Raw genomic sequence first — 12,679 nt, 5'->3', positions numbered from 1 at the left:
CCTTATTATAATAATACACTCTATAATAATAATAATAAAAAAATACTTTATATGTTTTCTTTCTAAATAACCCATGTGTCAGTCAACAGACAGGAAATCACCAGATCACTAGACCAAAGTCAGGAAAGTGGTTAGCGAGTCCAGATGTATTTTATTTCACTGTGTACATGTGAGGTGGTGAGTAGGGTTGAGCGAAACGGATCGGACAAATTCAAAAATCGCCGACTTTCGGCAAAGTCGGGTTTCATGAAACCCGACCCGATCCTAGTGTGGGATCGACCATGCGGTCGGCGATCTCCGCGCCAAAGTCGCGTTTCATATGACGCTTTCACCGCCATTTTTCAGCCAATGAAGGAGAACACAGAGTGTGGGCAGCGTGATGACATAGGTCTCGGTCCTCACCATCTTAGAGAAGGGCATGACAGTGATTGGCTTGCTTTCTGCGGCGTCACAGGGGGTATAAAAGGGCGTGCATGCCGACCGCCATCTTACTTCTGCCGATCTCAGCATAGGGAGAGGCTGCTGCAGCTTCATCAGAATAAGGGATATAGTTAGGGAGGGAAGATTAACCCCCAAACCGCTTGTGCTGTAGCGATTTCCACTGTCCAACACCACCTTTTTTTTGCAGGGACAGTGGAGGGTATATTTTTGTGCATCAGCTCTGTAGCTTATTAGGCTGCCTTATAAGGCTCCCTGATAGCTGCATTGCTGTTTGCACTGTGCTGTGCAAACCAAGTGCTTTTTTAAAAGCAAAAATCCTGTTGCTCCTTTCTGCACAGTTATCTTGTTTATTTGTCCACAGTGCACTTTTGTGTGCAGCAGTCCTTTTTATTGCTGCCATACTTGTCCTGAGATCATTGTAGGGAGATTGAAATTGTACTACAGTCCTTGTATTTTTTCATATATATTCCAGCCACTTTCTGCCACTTACATAGTGTTGTTTTATACACTGGGCCTGAGTTTTGGTTCAGTCTCCCCCCAAGAAAAGGGAGATTCAAATTCTCACAAAGAGGATATACTACAGTCCTGTTAGTTTGTCGTATATCAGCCAGCCACTTACTGCCACTTACATTGTGTTGTTTTATACACTGGGCCTGAGTTTTGGTTCAGTCTCCCCCCAAAAAAAGGGAGATTCAAATTCTCACAAAGAGGATATACTACAGTCCTGTTAGTTTGTCGTATATCAGCCAGCCACTTTCTGCCACTTACATTGTGTTGTTTTATACACTGGGCCTCAGTTTTGGTTCAGTCTCCCCAACAAAAAAGTAAGATTCAAATTCTCACAAAGTGGATATACTTCAGTCCTGTTAGTTTGTTGTATATCAGCCAGCCACTTTCTGCCACTTACATTGTATTGTGTTATACACTGGGCCTGAGTTTTGGTTCATTCTCCCCAAAAAAAGGGAGATTCAAATTCTCACAAAGTGGATATACTACAGTCCTGTTAGTTTGTCGTATATCAGCCAGCCACTTTCTGCCACTTACATTGTGTTGTTTTATACACTGGGCCTCAGTTTTGGTTCAGTCTTCCCCCCAAAAAAGGGAGATTCAAATTCTCACAAAGTGGATATACTTCAGTCCTGTTAGTTTGTCTTATATCAGCCAGCCACTTTCTGCCACTTACATTGTGTTGTTTTATACACTGGGCATGAGTTTTGGTTCAGTCTCCCCAAAAAAAAGTGAGATTCAAATTCTCACAAAGTGGATATACTACAGTCCTGTTAGTTTGTCGTATATCAGCCAGCCACTTACTGCCACTTACATTGTGTTGTTTTATACACTGGGCCTGAGTTTTGGTTCAGTCTCCCCCCCCAAAAAAGGGAGATTCAAATTCTCACAAAGAGGATATATTACAGTCCTGTTAGTTTTGTCGTATATCAGCCAGCCACTTTCTGCCACTTACATTGTGTTGTTTTATACACTGGGCCTGAGTTTTTGTTCAGTCTCCCCCAAAAAAAGGGAGATTCAAATTTTCACAAAGTAGATAGACTACAGTCCTGTTAGTTTGTCGTATATCAGCCAGCCACTTTCTGCCACTTATATTGTGTTGTTTTATACACTGGGCCTGAGTTTTAGTTCAGTCTCCCCCCCAAAAAAGGGAGATTCAAATTCTCACAAAGTGGATATACTACAGTCCTGTTAGTTTGTCGTATATCAGCCAGCCACTTACTGCCACTTACATTGTGTTGTTTTATACACTGGGCCTGAGTTTTGGTTCAGTCTCCCCCCCAAAAAAAGGGAGATTCAAATTCTCACAAAGAGGATATATTACAGTTTCAAAAAAAAGAGAAAAAAGATGAAGCGCACTCACCGGTAGTAAATCCAAGTCTTTATTCCAAGTCTTTATTCGGACATAACTTAATGTGCTGCAGGGAGGGTAGTGAACACACGGACGACAGCTGTTTCGTGCTCAATGCACTTCAACAGGTCCTGTGACCGGAGGAAGTAAGGTGGGTCTTTTACCTGTAAGGTCTTCATAACCCCTCCTTCTTTCTCGCACGTCACTGTGGCTTAATAGCCACAACGGAAAATATGTGAAATAACAAATACAATGACAAAATACATATAAAAGGGTTAAAAAACATAGCACAATTTAACCAAATATTTACAGAAGCAAAATATCCAAACTTATTACAAAAACACTGACATGTCAATTTTTTCATTGAAACCAAGTGGTCCTGACTAGTGTTGAGCGATACCGTCCGATACTTGAAAGTATCGGTATCGGAAAGTATCGGCCGATACCGGCAAAATATCGGATCCAATCCGATACCGATACCCGATACCAATACAAGTCAATGGGACTCAAGTATCGGACGGTATCCCTGATGGTTCCCAGGGTCTGAAGGAGAGGAAACTCTCCTTCAGGCCCTGGGAACCATATAAATGTGTAAAAGAAAGAATTAAAATAAAAAATATCGCTATACTCACCTGTCCGACGCAGCCGGGACTTCAGCGAGGGAACCGGCAGCGTTGTTTGTTTAAAAATCGCGCTATTACTTGGTTACGTGAATTCCCGGCTTGTGATTGGTCAGGTCGGCCATGTTGCCGGGACGCGGACCAATCACAGCAAGCCGTGACGAAATTACGTCACGGCTTGCTGTGATTGGTCCGCGTCCCGGCAATATGGCCGCCCTGACCAATCACAAGCCGGGACGTCACGGGAGGCTGGACACGCGCTCATTTTAAAATGGGCGCGTGTCCAGCCTCCCGTGACGTCACGGCTTGTGATTGGTTGCGCCGCGATCAACCAATCACAAGCCGGGAGGCTGGACGCGCTCATTTTGAAATGGGCGCGTGTCCAGCCTCCCGTGACGTCACGGCTTGTGATTGGTTGCGCCGCGATCAACCAATCACAAGCCGGGAGGCTGGACGCGCTCATTTTGAAATGGGCGCGTGTCCAGCCTCCCGTGACGTCACGGCTTGTGATTGGTTGCGCCGCGATCAACCAATCACAAGCCGGGAGGCTGGACGCGCTCATTTTGAAATGGGCGCGTGTCCAGCCTCCCGGCTTGTGATTGGTTGACCGCGACGCAACCAATCACAAGCCGTGACGTCACGGGAGGCTGGACACGCGCCCTTTTTAAAATGAGCGCGTTTCCAGCCTCCCGTGACGTCACGACTTGTGATTGGTTAATGGCGGCCATGTTGCCGGGACGCGGACCAATCACAGCAAGCCGTGACGTATTTTCGTCACGGCTTGCTGTGATTGGTCCGCGGCCCGGCAACATGGCCGCCCTGACCAATCACAAGCCGGGACTTCGCGTAACCATGTAAAAGCGGGAATTTTAAACAAACAACGCTGCCGGTTCCTGCGCTGAGGTCCCGGCTGCGTCGGACAGGTGAGTATAGCGATATTTTTTATTTTAATTCTCTATTTTACACATTTTAACATTAATGTTGTTCCGATACCCGATACCACAAGAGTATCGGAATCCCGGTATCGGAATTCCGATACAGCAAGTATCGGCCGATACCCGATACTTGCAGCATCGGAATGCTCAACACTAGTCCTGACGCATCTGTGCGCAGAATCCACTTGGCTTCCTGTCTAAGCAAGATACGATGAAGGTCTCCTCCCTGCTGAGGTAAGGAGACTTTTTCTAAACCGGCAAAACGTATTACTTGTGCATTCTCAGCATGTTCTTCTCTCATATGTTTAATAAGGCGGGGTACTCCCTTGCCCGTGCGTATTGAGTTAAAGTGTTCTCTAATACGCACGAATAATGGGCGAATTGTTTTTCCCACATAAAAAAATCCACATGGACAAAACATAATATAAACGACATGCGTGGTTCTGCATGAAATGAAAGAACGTACAGTGTGGGCTATCGGACCCACTTTGATGAATTTACCTGTCAAGTGGAAGCTGCAAAAATTGCAGTGTCCACACTTGTAGTTACAATTAGGGATTCCAGACTCTAACCAATTATTATGTGGGGATGTAATTCTATTTCGTACCAGGCAATCCCTAATGTTTTTGCTGTGACGACAAGCGAATAACGGACCTCTCTCTGCTATCTCTTTTAGATCAGAATCTTGGCCCAAAATCTGCCAATTTTTTCTGATCGCGGTTCTAATTTGTGTATCCATTGGACCAAATTTTTAGCAAAAGACGAACTTTTTTTGTTCTTTTTCTTTTTTCTTTTTATAAAGAGTTATGTCTGTTGCTTTTTTTAGGGCTTCATTAAGAACCGGTTGGGGATAACCTCTCTTTTCGAACCTGCGATATAATTCCTCAGGTTGTTTTTGGAAACCTGTCTCGCTATTATTTATTCTTTTGACCCTTAAAAATTGGCTGTATGGAAAGTCATATATGGAATGCGGACGAGTGCCGCGAGGTCTAAAAGTAATGAAGGAAATGTCCCAATTTAAAGATAATGAATCCTTTAAAAAGGAATGGGAAGAGACTTTATTAAAATGTTCACAAGACTTATTACGGTTAGTGTTAAAACATAACACCACAAATTACGAATCTACTAAATTAGAACTCAGCAAGACTAAAGATGAATTAAAAACAAGATTATCAGAACCACAATGGACAACAGTTACTAAAAAACTAGACACAAGACTGGTGTTATTACAAAATGATATCAAACAAAAAAAACGCGATAAGTTCATACGGGATAAATGTGACTTTGAAACCGGCAAAGCATTTACTTGGAACAAAAATCCTCAGCCACATAATTCACAAAGATATCAAAAAAGGAAAAACTACAGAAAAGGACAAGCGTGGAAGAAAAATCATTACAATAAAAAAGACTACCTTACCACCGACTCCGACTCTAGTGCCACAGATGACATGGGAGGACCATCAGGACCATCCACTTCTGCCCGCCATCTAGACAATATAGCGTCCCCTATAGAAGTAGGACGTGACGTGGGGGTAGGAGAAATGGTGGACAGCAACAGTCGAAAAAGGAAACAAGTCTCTTGGAGACCACCACAGTAAATGAATTTAACGACACGGTTGTGAATTTGACGGATTTCACTTTGAATGAGACACATCTGTCAGTCTTGTCCAAGGGCCTAAATTTTTGTGTACCGGAAGAATTCGATATAGTTGATTTCAAAATAGATCTGTATAAGGCAGTTCGCAAAATACAACTAGTTAAATCATTTTAACGCCCCCTGAGGAAGGTCATTCGTACTGAAACGTACGTCGGGGAGAGTCCCAGCCGCCCTGCACTACACCATGACGGGTAATGTTATGTGACTTCACATGTATATTTATTATCTTTCTTTGTCAGCTGATATACTTTTGCCGCTGGAGTTTGTTAGTTTGGTACACTTTAATGGGTGGATATGCTTTATAAATCAGCCGCTGGTAGCTGGTTGCACCTGTGAGCCTGATTATGACAGTTACTCTGTCCACCCTAAGCTATACTAACTAGTCACTATCCAGTGTTCTGTTTTTCTTTTTATGTGACAATTAAGATTTTACATCCCTAGTTGTGCTGCAGGTCCGCTGGCACTCACTATCTTGGGCGATATTTTGTCACTAACCCAATATACATTTACTGGCCTATTTTTGATTGCTCTATACGTTGCTTCTTTTAAACATAATTTTTGTATGGTGTGTTTAATTTGTATTTAATAAAATTTGGTATCTATTTTCTATTTATCTAGCTATGACTCTTTTCCTTTTTTTGTATAATAGTTAAATCATTTGCGGTAGCCACACGCACTAAAACAACACAACAAGATAGATCAGTCAACTATTTAGGTGAAAAACCCTGTGAATCGGGTCCCTTGGGCTTTATGTTATTAAAAGATGACACAGATGACATACAAAAAGATGCAGATTTACTTATGAGTCTCACAGACAATTCTTTACCTATGCTAGTTAAAAATGCTACATCTCTGACACCTTTCATGAGAGGTGTCAAATCTACATATGTTCCCACAGTATCTCCAGGAAATCCTGTAGATATTTTTGAAACTCAGGTCCTAAAAGACGTAGAGGCTCTGTTATATGAAAAATCTCCAAAAAACTTAAAACCTGTTGAAACCAAAGCTCTAAGAGAAATACGAGAACGTACAGACGTGGTGGTCCGTGGGGCCGACAAGGGTGGAAATATTGTGTTACTCACAAGGGATTATTACATGAAGGAGGCAAAAAGACAATTATCTGATACTGATACGTATGAGGTTTTAAAAGGAGATCCTACATTTAAGATCCAAACCTCACTGCGTTCCTTTTTAAGAGGTTACTTTGAAAAAGGTATTTTATCTAAAAAACAAGCGGAAAAATTGTTTCCGGAATTCCCAAGAAAGCCTCATTGGTATCATATTCCAAAATTACACAAATCCCTAGTAGAGCCCCCCGGACGTCCTATTGTGTCCGGGGTAGGTTCTATTACAGAACCCTTGTCGGCCTACACGGACTGGCTACTACGCCCTTTATTAAAAGATGTCCCTTCATTTATAAGAGACACAAAGGATTTTTTGAAAACTTTAAAAGGATTTGATTGGCAAGAGAGTTTTTCTCTCGCCTCAATAGATATTGAGAGCTTATATACCAGAATTCCACAAGATCTAGGTATAGAATCCATTAAAGAAGTGTTAAATTATACCCCCACAGATAAGGACACAATTTCTTTTATACTTGAGGGGTTAACATTTATTTTGAAAAATAACGTGTTTCAATTTGATAACACATGGTACAGACAGACAGAGGGTACTGCCATGGGTACACCTGTGGCATGTACCCTGGCTAACCTCTATCTGTCGGTATTTGAGAAACGGTACATCTATTCCTCTAGTAACCCATATTTGAAACACATAAAATTTTATATGAGGTTTGTGGACGACATGTTTATGGTGTGGGACAGGGACCACACATCCTTCACACAATTTGTGGAACATCTGGGGCAGTCAAACAATATGAACATGAAATTCACTTCTAATTTTGGGGGAGCTGAATTGATTTTCCTAGATGTGGGTTTGAAGGTTGACCCAGAGGGATTAAAAACTGAAGTATATCGCAAGCCATTTGCGTCAAATTCTCTCTTACATTTTGACAGCGCTCACCCTCCATATACCAAACTGGCTTTACCATACAGCCAATTTTTAAGGGTCAAAAGAATAAATAATAGCGAGACAGGTTTCCAAAAACAATCTGAGGAATTATATCGCAGGTTCGAAAAGAGAGGTTATCCCCAACCGGTTCTTAATGAAGCCCTAAAAAAAGCAACAGACATAACTCTTTATAAAAAGAAAAAAGAAAAAGAACAAAAAAAGTTCGTCTTTTACTTTAAATTTGGTCCAATGGATACACAAATTAGAACCGCGATCAGAAAAAATTGGCAGATTTTGGGCCAAGATTCTGATCTAAAAGAGATAGCAGAGAGAGGTCCGTTATTCGCTTGTCGTCACAGCAAAAACATTAGGGATTGCCTGGTACGAAATAGAATTACATCCCCACATAATAATTGGTTAGAGTCTGGAATCCCTAATGGTAACTACAAGTGTGGACACTGCAATTTTTGCAGCTTCCACTTGACAGGTAAATTCATCAAAGTGGGTCCGATAGCCCACACTGTACGTTCTTTCATTTCATGCAGAACCACGCATGTCGTTTATATTATGTTTTGTCCATGTGGATTTTTTTATGTGGGAAAAACAATTCGCCCATTATTCGTGCGTATTAGAGAACACTTTAACTCAATACGCACGGGCAAGGGAGTACCCCGCCTTATTAAACATATGAGAGAAGAACATGCTGAGAATGCACAAGTAATACGTTTTGCCGGTTTAGAAAAAGTCTCCTTACCTCAGCAGGGAGGAGACCTTCATCGTATCTTGCTTAGACAGGAAGCCAAGTGGATTCTGCGCACAGATGCGTCAGGACCACTTGGTTTCAATGAAAAAATTGACATGTCAGTGTTTTTGTAATAAGTTTGGATATTTTGCTTCTGTAAATATTTGGTTAAATTGTGCTATGTTTTTTAACCCTTTTATATGTATTTTGTCATTGTATTTGTTATTTCACATATTTTCCGTTGTGGCTATTTAGCCACAGTGACGTGCGAGAAAGAAGGAGGGGTTATGAAGACCTTACAGGTAAAAGACCCACCTTACTTCCTCCGGTCACAGGACCTGTTGAAGTGCATTGAGCACGAAACAGCTGTCGTCCGTGTGTTCACTACCCTCCCTGCAGCACATTAAGTTATGTCCGAATAAAGACTTGGAATAAAGACTTGGATTTACTACCGGTGAGTGCGCTTCATCTTTTTTCTCTTTTTTTTGAAGTTGTTTATGGACTATTATATAGCAGCACCCCGGTAGAATCAGTTTAAAAACTGAAGCGGCATTTGGTAACAACTAAAGGGAGACTTAAGGGTCTAACTTATAACAGCGGTGCGGAAGTGTTTTTTCTTTCTCCATTTGGATATATTACAGTCCTGTTAGTTTTGTCGTATATCAGCCAGCCACTTTCTGCCACTTACATTGTGTTGTTTTATACACTGGGCCTGAGTTTTTGTTCAGTCTCCCCAAAAAAAAGGGAGATTCAAATTCTCACAAAGAGGATATACTACAGTCCTGTTAGTTTGTCGTATATCAGCCAGCCACTTTCTGCCACTTACATTGTGTTGTTTTATACACTGGGCCTGAGTTTTGGTTCAGTCTCCCCCCCAAAAAAGGGAGATTCAAATTCTCACAAAGAGGATATACTACAGTCCTGTTAGTTTGTCGTATATCAGCCAGCCACTTTCTGCCACTTACATTGTGTTGTTTTATACACTTATACACTGGGCCTGAGTTTTGGTTCAGTATCGAAAAAAAAAGTGAGATTCAAATTCTCACAAAGTGGATATACTACAGTCCTGTTAGTTTGTCGTATATCAGCCAGCCACTTTCTGCCACTTACATTGTGTTTTATACACTGGGCCTGAGTTTTGGTTCAGTCTCCACCCAAAAAAAGGGAGATTGAAATTCTCACAAAGTGGATATACTACAGTCCTGTTAGTTTGTCGTATATCAGCCAGCCTCTTTCTGCCACTTACATTGTGTTGTTTTATACACTGGACCTGAGTTTTGGTTCAGTCTCCACAAAAAAAGGGAGATTCAAATTCTCACAAAGAGGAAATACTACAGTCCTGTTAGTTTGTCGTATATCAGCCAGCCACTTTCTGCCACTTACATTGTGTTGTTTTATACACTGGGCCTGAGTTTTGGTTCAGTCTCCCCAACAAAAAAGGGAGATTCAAATTCTCAACAAGTTTATATACACCTTCTACCTTGTTTTACAGCACCATATAACGGTTGTTATTTTGGTTAGATTTTCCCCAAAATGGGGAAGTCTGGTGGAAGAGCCCGTGGGTGGTCGTTGCCAGCTGTTACTGATGGTGGTGGTGGTGGTGCATCTGGTGGTAGTGGCAAAAGCACAATAGCACCTAAGGCTGGAGGTGTTGAGCCAGCGTCATCGTCAGGCTACACAAGGCCTCGAAGGCTCCCTTATCTGGGAGTAGGAAAACAGCTTTTAAAGCCAGAGCAGCAGGAAAAAGTTTTGGCTTTCCTTGCTGACTCAGCCTCTAGCTCTTTCGCCTCCTCTTCAGAAAGTTTCAAATATAAAAGCAGCAAGTCGTCAGTGGATGCTCCCGATCAGGAACAAGATGTTTCCTTGTGTCCTTCACCCAAACCAAAAGTAAAGGATGCATCAGGCGACACTACAGGTTACTCCATGGAGCTCTTTGCACATACCATGCCTGGGTTAGAAAGGGAAATTGTTAACTGCCCATTACAAGATGAATCGGACATGGAGTGCACTGATGCACAGCCACAGCTAGATTGCTATGCTGTTCCATTGACTCAGATGACTACATTGCCCTCGCAGTGTACTGAGCCAGAATCTGACCCTGATGATACTATGGTTCCCCGTCCCAAACGCTATAGCACCTTACACGGTGACACAGAGGAAGGTGCACATGACATTGAAGAGGAGGTGATAGATGACCCAGTTGTTGACTCAGATTGGCAGCCATTGGGGGAAGAGGGTGCCGCTGCCAGTAGCTTAGAGGCAGAGGAGGATGATCTGCAGCAACCATCTACATCGCAACAGCTGTCATCTGGCAGGCCCGTATCAGGCCAAAAACGTGTGTCAAAAACAAAAACAGTTTTAGGACAGCGTGGCCATCTGGTGAAAGCAGCACAGCGTGCAATGCCTGAAAAGGTATTCGATAGTAGGAAGAGTGCAGTGTGGCAATTTTTTTACCAAGATCCGAATGATCAGTCAAAAGTTATCTGTAAGAAATGCTCAAAGACCTTTAGCAGAGGGAAGAATCTTCAAAATATAAATACAATGTGCATGCGTAGACATTTAACCAGCATGCACTTGCAAGCCTGGACTAACTACCAAACGTCACGGACCGTTGGTGCACCTGCTCAGAATGAAGGTAGTCAGCAACGCTACATTGCTCCCCTCACTGTAAGCCCACTGGTTAGGACACCACCAGAAGCAAATGTGGAGGTATCGTCGCAAGACCAAAGCAGTCAGGGAATCACAAGGTTATTGGTAGGAAACACTGTATGTAGGCCAACATCAAGAATATCATCACCAACCCTCCCTCAATCCGCCATGTCCACCACCACCACCACCGCTAGTTCCACCATATGCAGCTCTCCAGTCCAGTTCACCCTACAAGAGACTCTCGTTAGGAAAAGAAAGTACTCATCCGCGTACACAGGGTTTGAACGCCCACATTGCTATACTAATCTCTTTAGAGATGATGCCCTACCGGTTGGTTGAAAGCAAAGCTTTCAAAGACCTGATGGCCTACGCAGTACCACGCTATGACCTACCCAGTCGGCAATTCTTTGCGAGAAAAGCCATCCCAGCCCTCCACCAGCATGTCAAAGACCGCATTGTCCATGCACTAAGGCAATCAGTCAGTGGAAAGGTGCACCTCACAACAGATGCATGGACCAGTAGGCATGGCCAGAAACGTTACGTGTCCATCACGGCGCACTGGGTTAATGTGGTGGATGCAGGGTCCACAGGGGAGAGCCATAGTGGGACAGTTCTGCCTAGCCCACGGTCTAGGAAACAGTTGGCTGTAGGCATTCGCCACCCCTCCTCCTCCTCCTCCTCCTCCAAAAGCGAAAGCTTGTCCACAAAGCGCAGTCGCACGACCACTCCATCCGCAGCTGCCAGTGTTGCACATGAGGTGTCCCATCATCGAACAGCTAGTGGTAAGCGTCAGCAGGCTGTGTTGAAGTGTTTGGGCGACAACAGACACACCGCGGAAGTACTGGCCGAGTACTTGCAGCAAGAAACTCAGTCATGGCTGGGCAGTGTACATCTTGAGGCAGGCAAGCTAGTCAGTGATAACGGAAGGAATTTTATGGCTGCCATAGCTCTTTCAGAACTGAAACACATACCTTGCCTGGCTCACACCTTGAACCTGGTGGTGCAGTGCTTCCTGAAAAATTATCCGGGGTTACCAGCCATGCTCCTGAAGGTGCGAAGACTTTGCTTGCACATCCGCCGGTCGCCCTTACACTCCAGCCGTATGCTGAACCATCAGCGATTGCTGAATCTTCCCCAGCACAGCCTAATAATCGACGTTGCAACAAGGTGGAACTCCACAATGCACATGGTTCAGAGGCTATGCGAACAGAGGCATGCTGTAATTTATTTGTGGGAGGATACACATACACGGGCAGGCACTTGGATAGCAGACATGGAGTTGTCTGATGTGCAGTGGTCGAAGCTACAAGACCTCTGTGAAGTCCTTCAGTGTTTTGAGGAATGCACACGGCTGGTAAGTACAGACGACGCCATCATAAGCATGAGCATCCCACTAATGCGTCTGCTGATGCAAAGTTTGATGCACATTAAGGAGCAGGTGTCTGCAGCCGAGGAGGAGGGAAGCCTTGATGACAGTCAGCCATTGTCTGCTCAGGGAACTGTCCTGGACAAGGTGGCGGACGAAGAGGAGGAGGAGGAGGATGATGGGGATGAATATTTATGGGAGGAGGATGCTTCTCAGGGGGCAATAGAAACTGGTGGCGTTGCAAGGTCAGGTACTGGGTTTTTGCAGGACACAAGTGATGTTGATTTGCAAGAAAGTGCTCCTCAATCCAGCAAAAGCAGTGAATTGACACCTGGAACATTGGCCCACATGGCTGAGTATGCCTTGCATATCCTAATAATGGACCCCCGCATTATGAAAAT

The sequence above is a fragment of the Ranitomeya variabilis genome, chromosome 6 (assembly GCF_051348905.1).
Source record: "Ranitomeya variabilis isolate aRanVar5 chromosome 6, aRanVar5.hap1, whole genome shotgun sequence".
NCBI classification, from domain to species: domain Eukaryota; kingdom Metazoa; phylum Chordata; class Amphibia; order Anura; family Dendrobatidae; genus Ranitomeya; species Ranitomeya variabilis.
The sequence above is the reverse complement of the archived record's forward strand: the minus strand, read 5'-3'. Positions refer to the sequence as shown.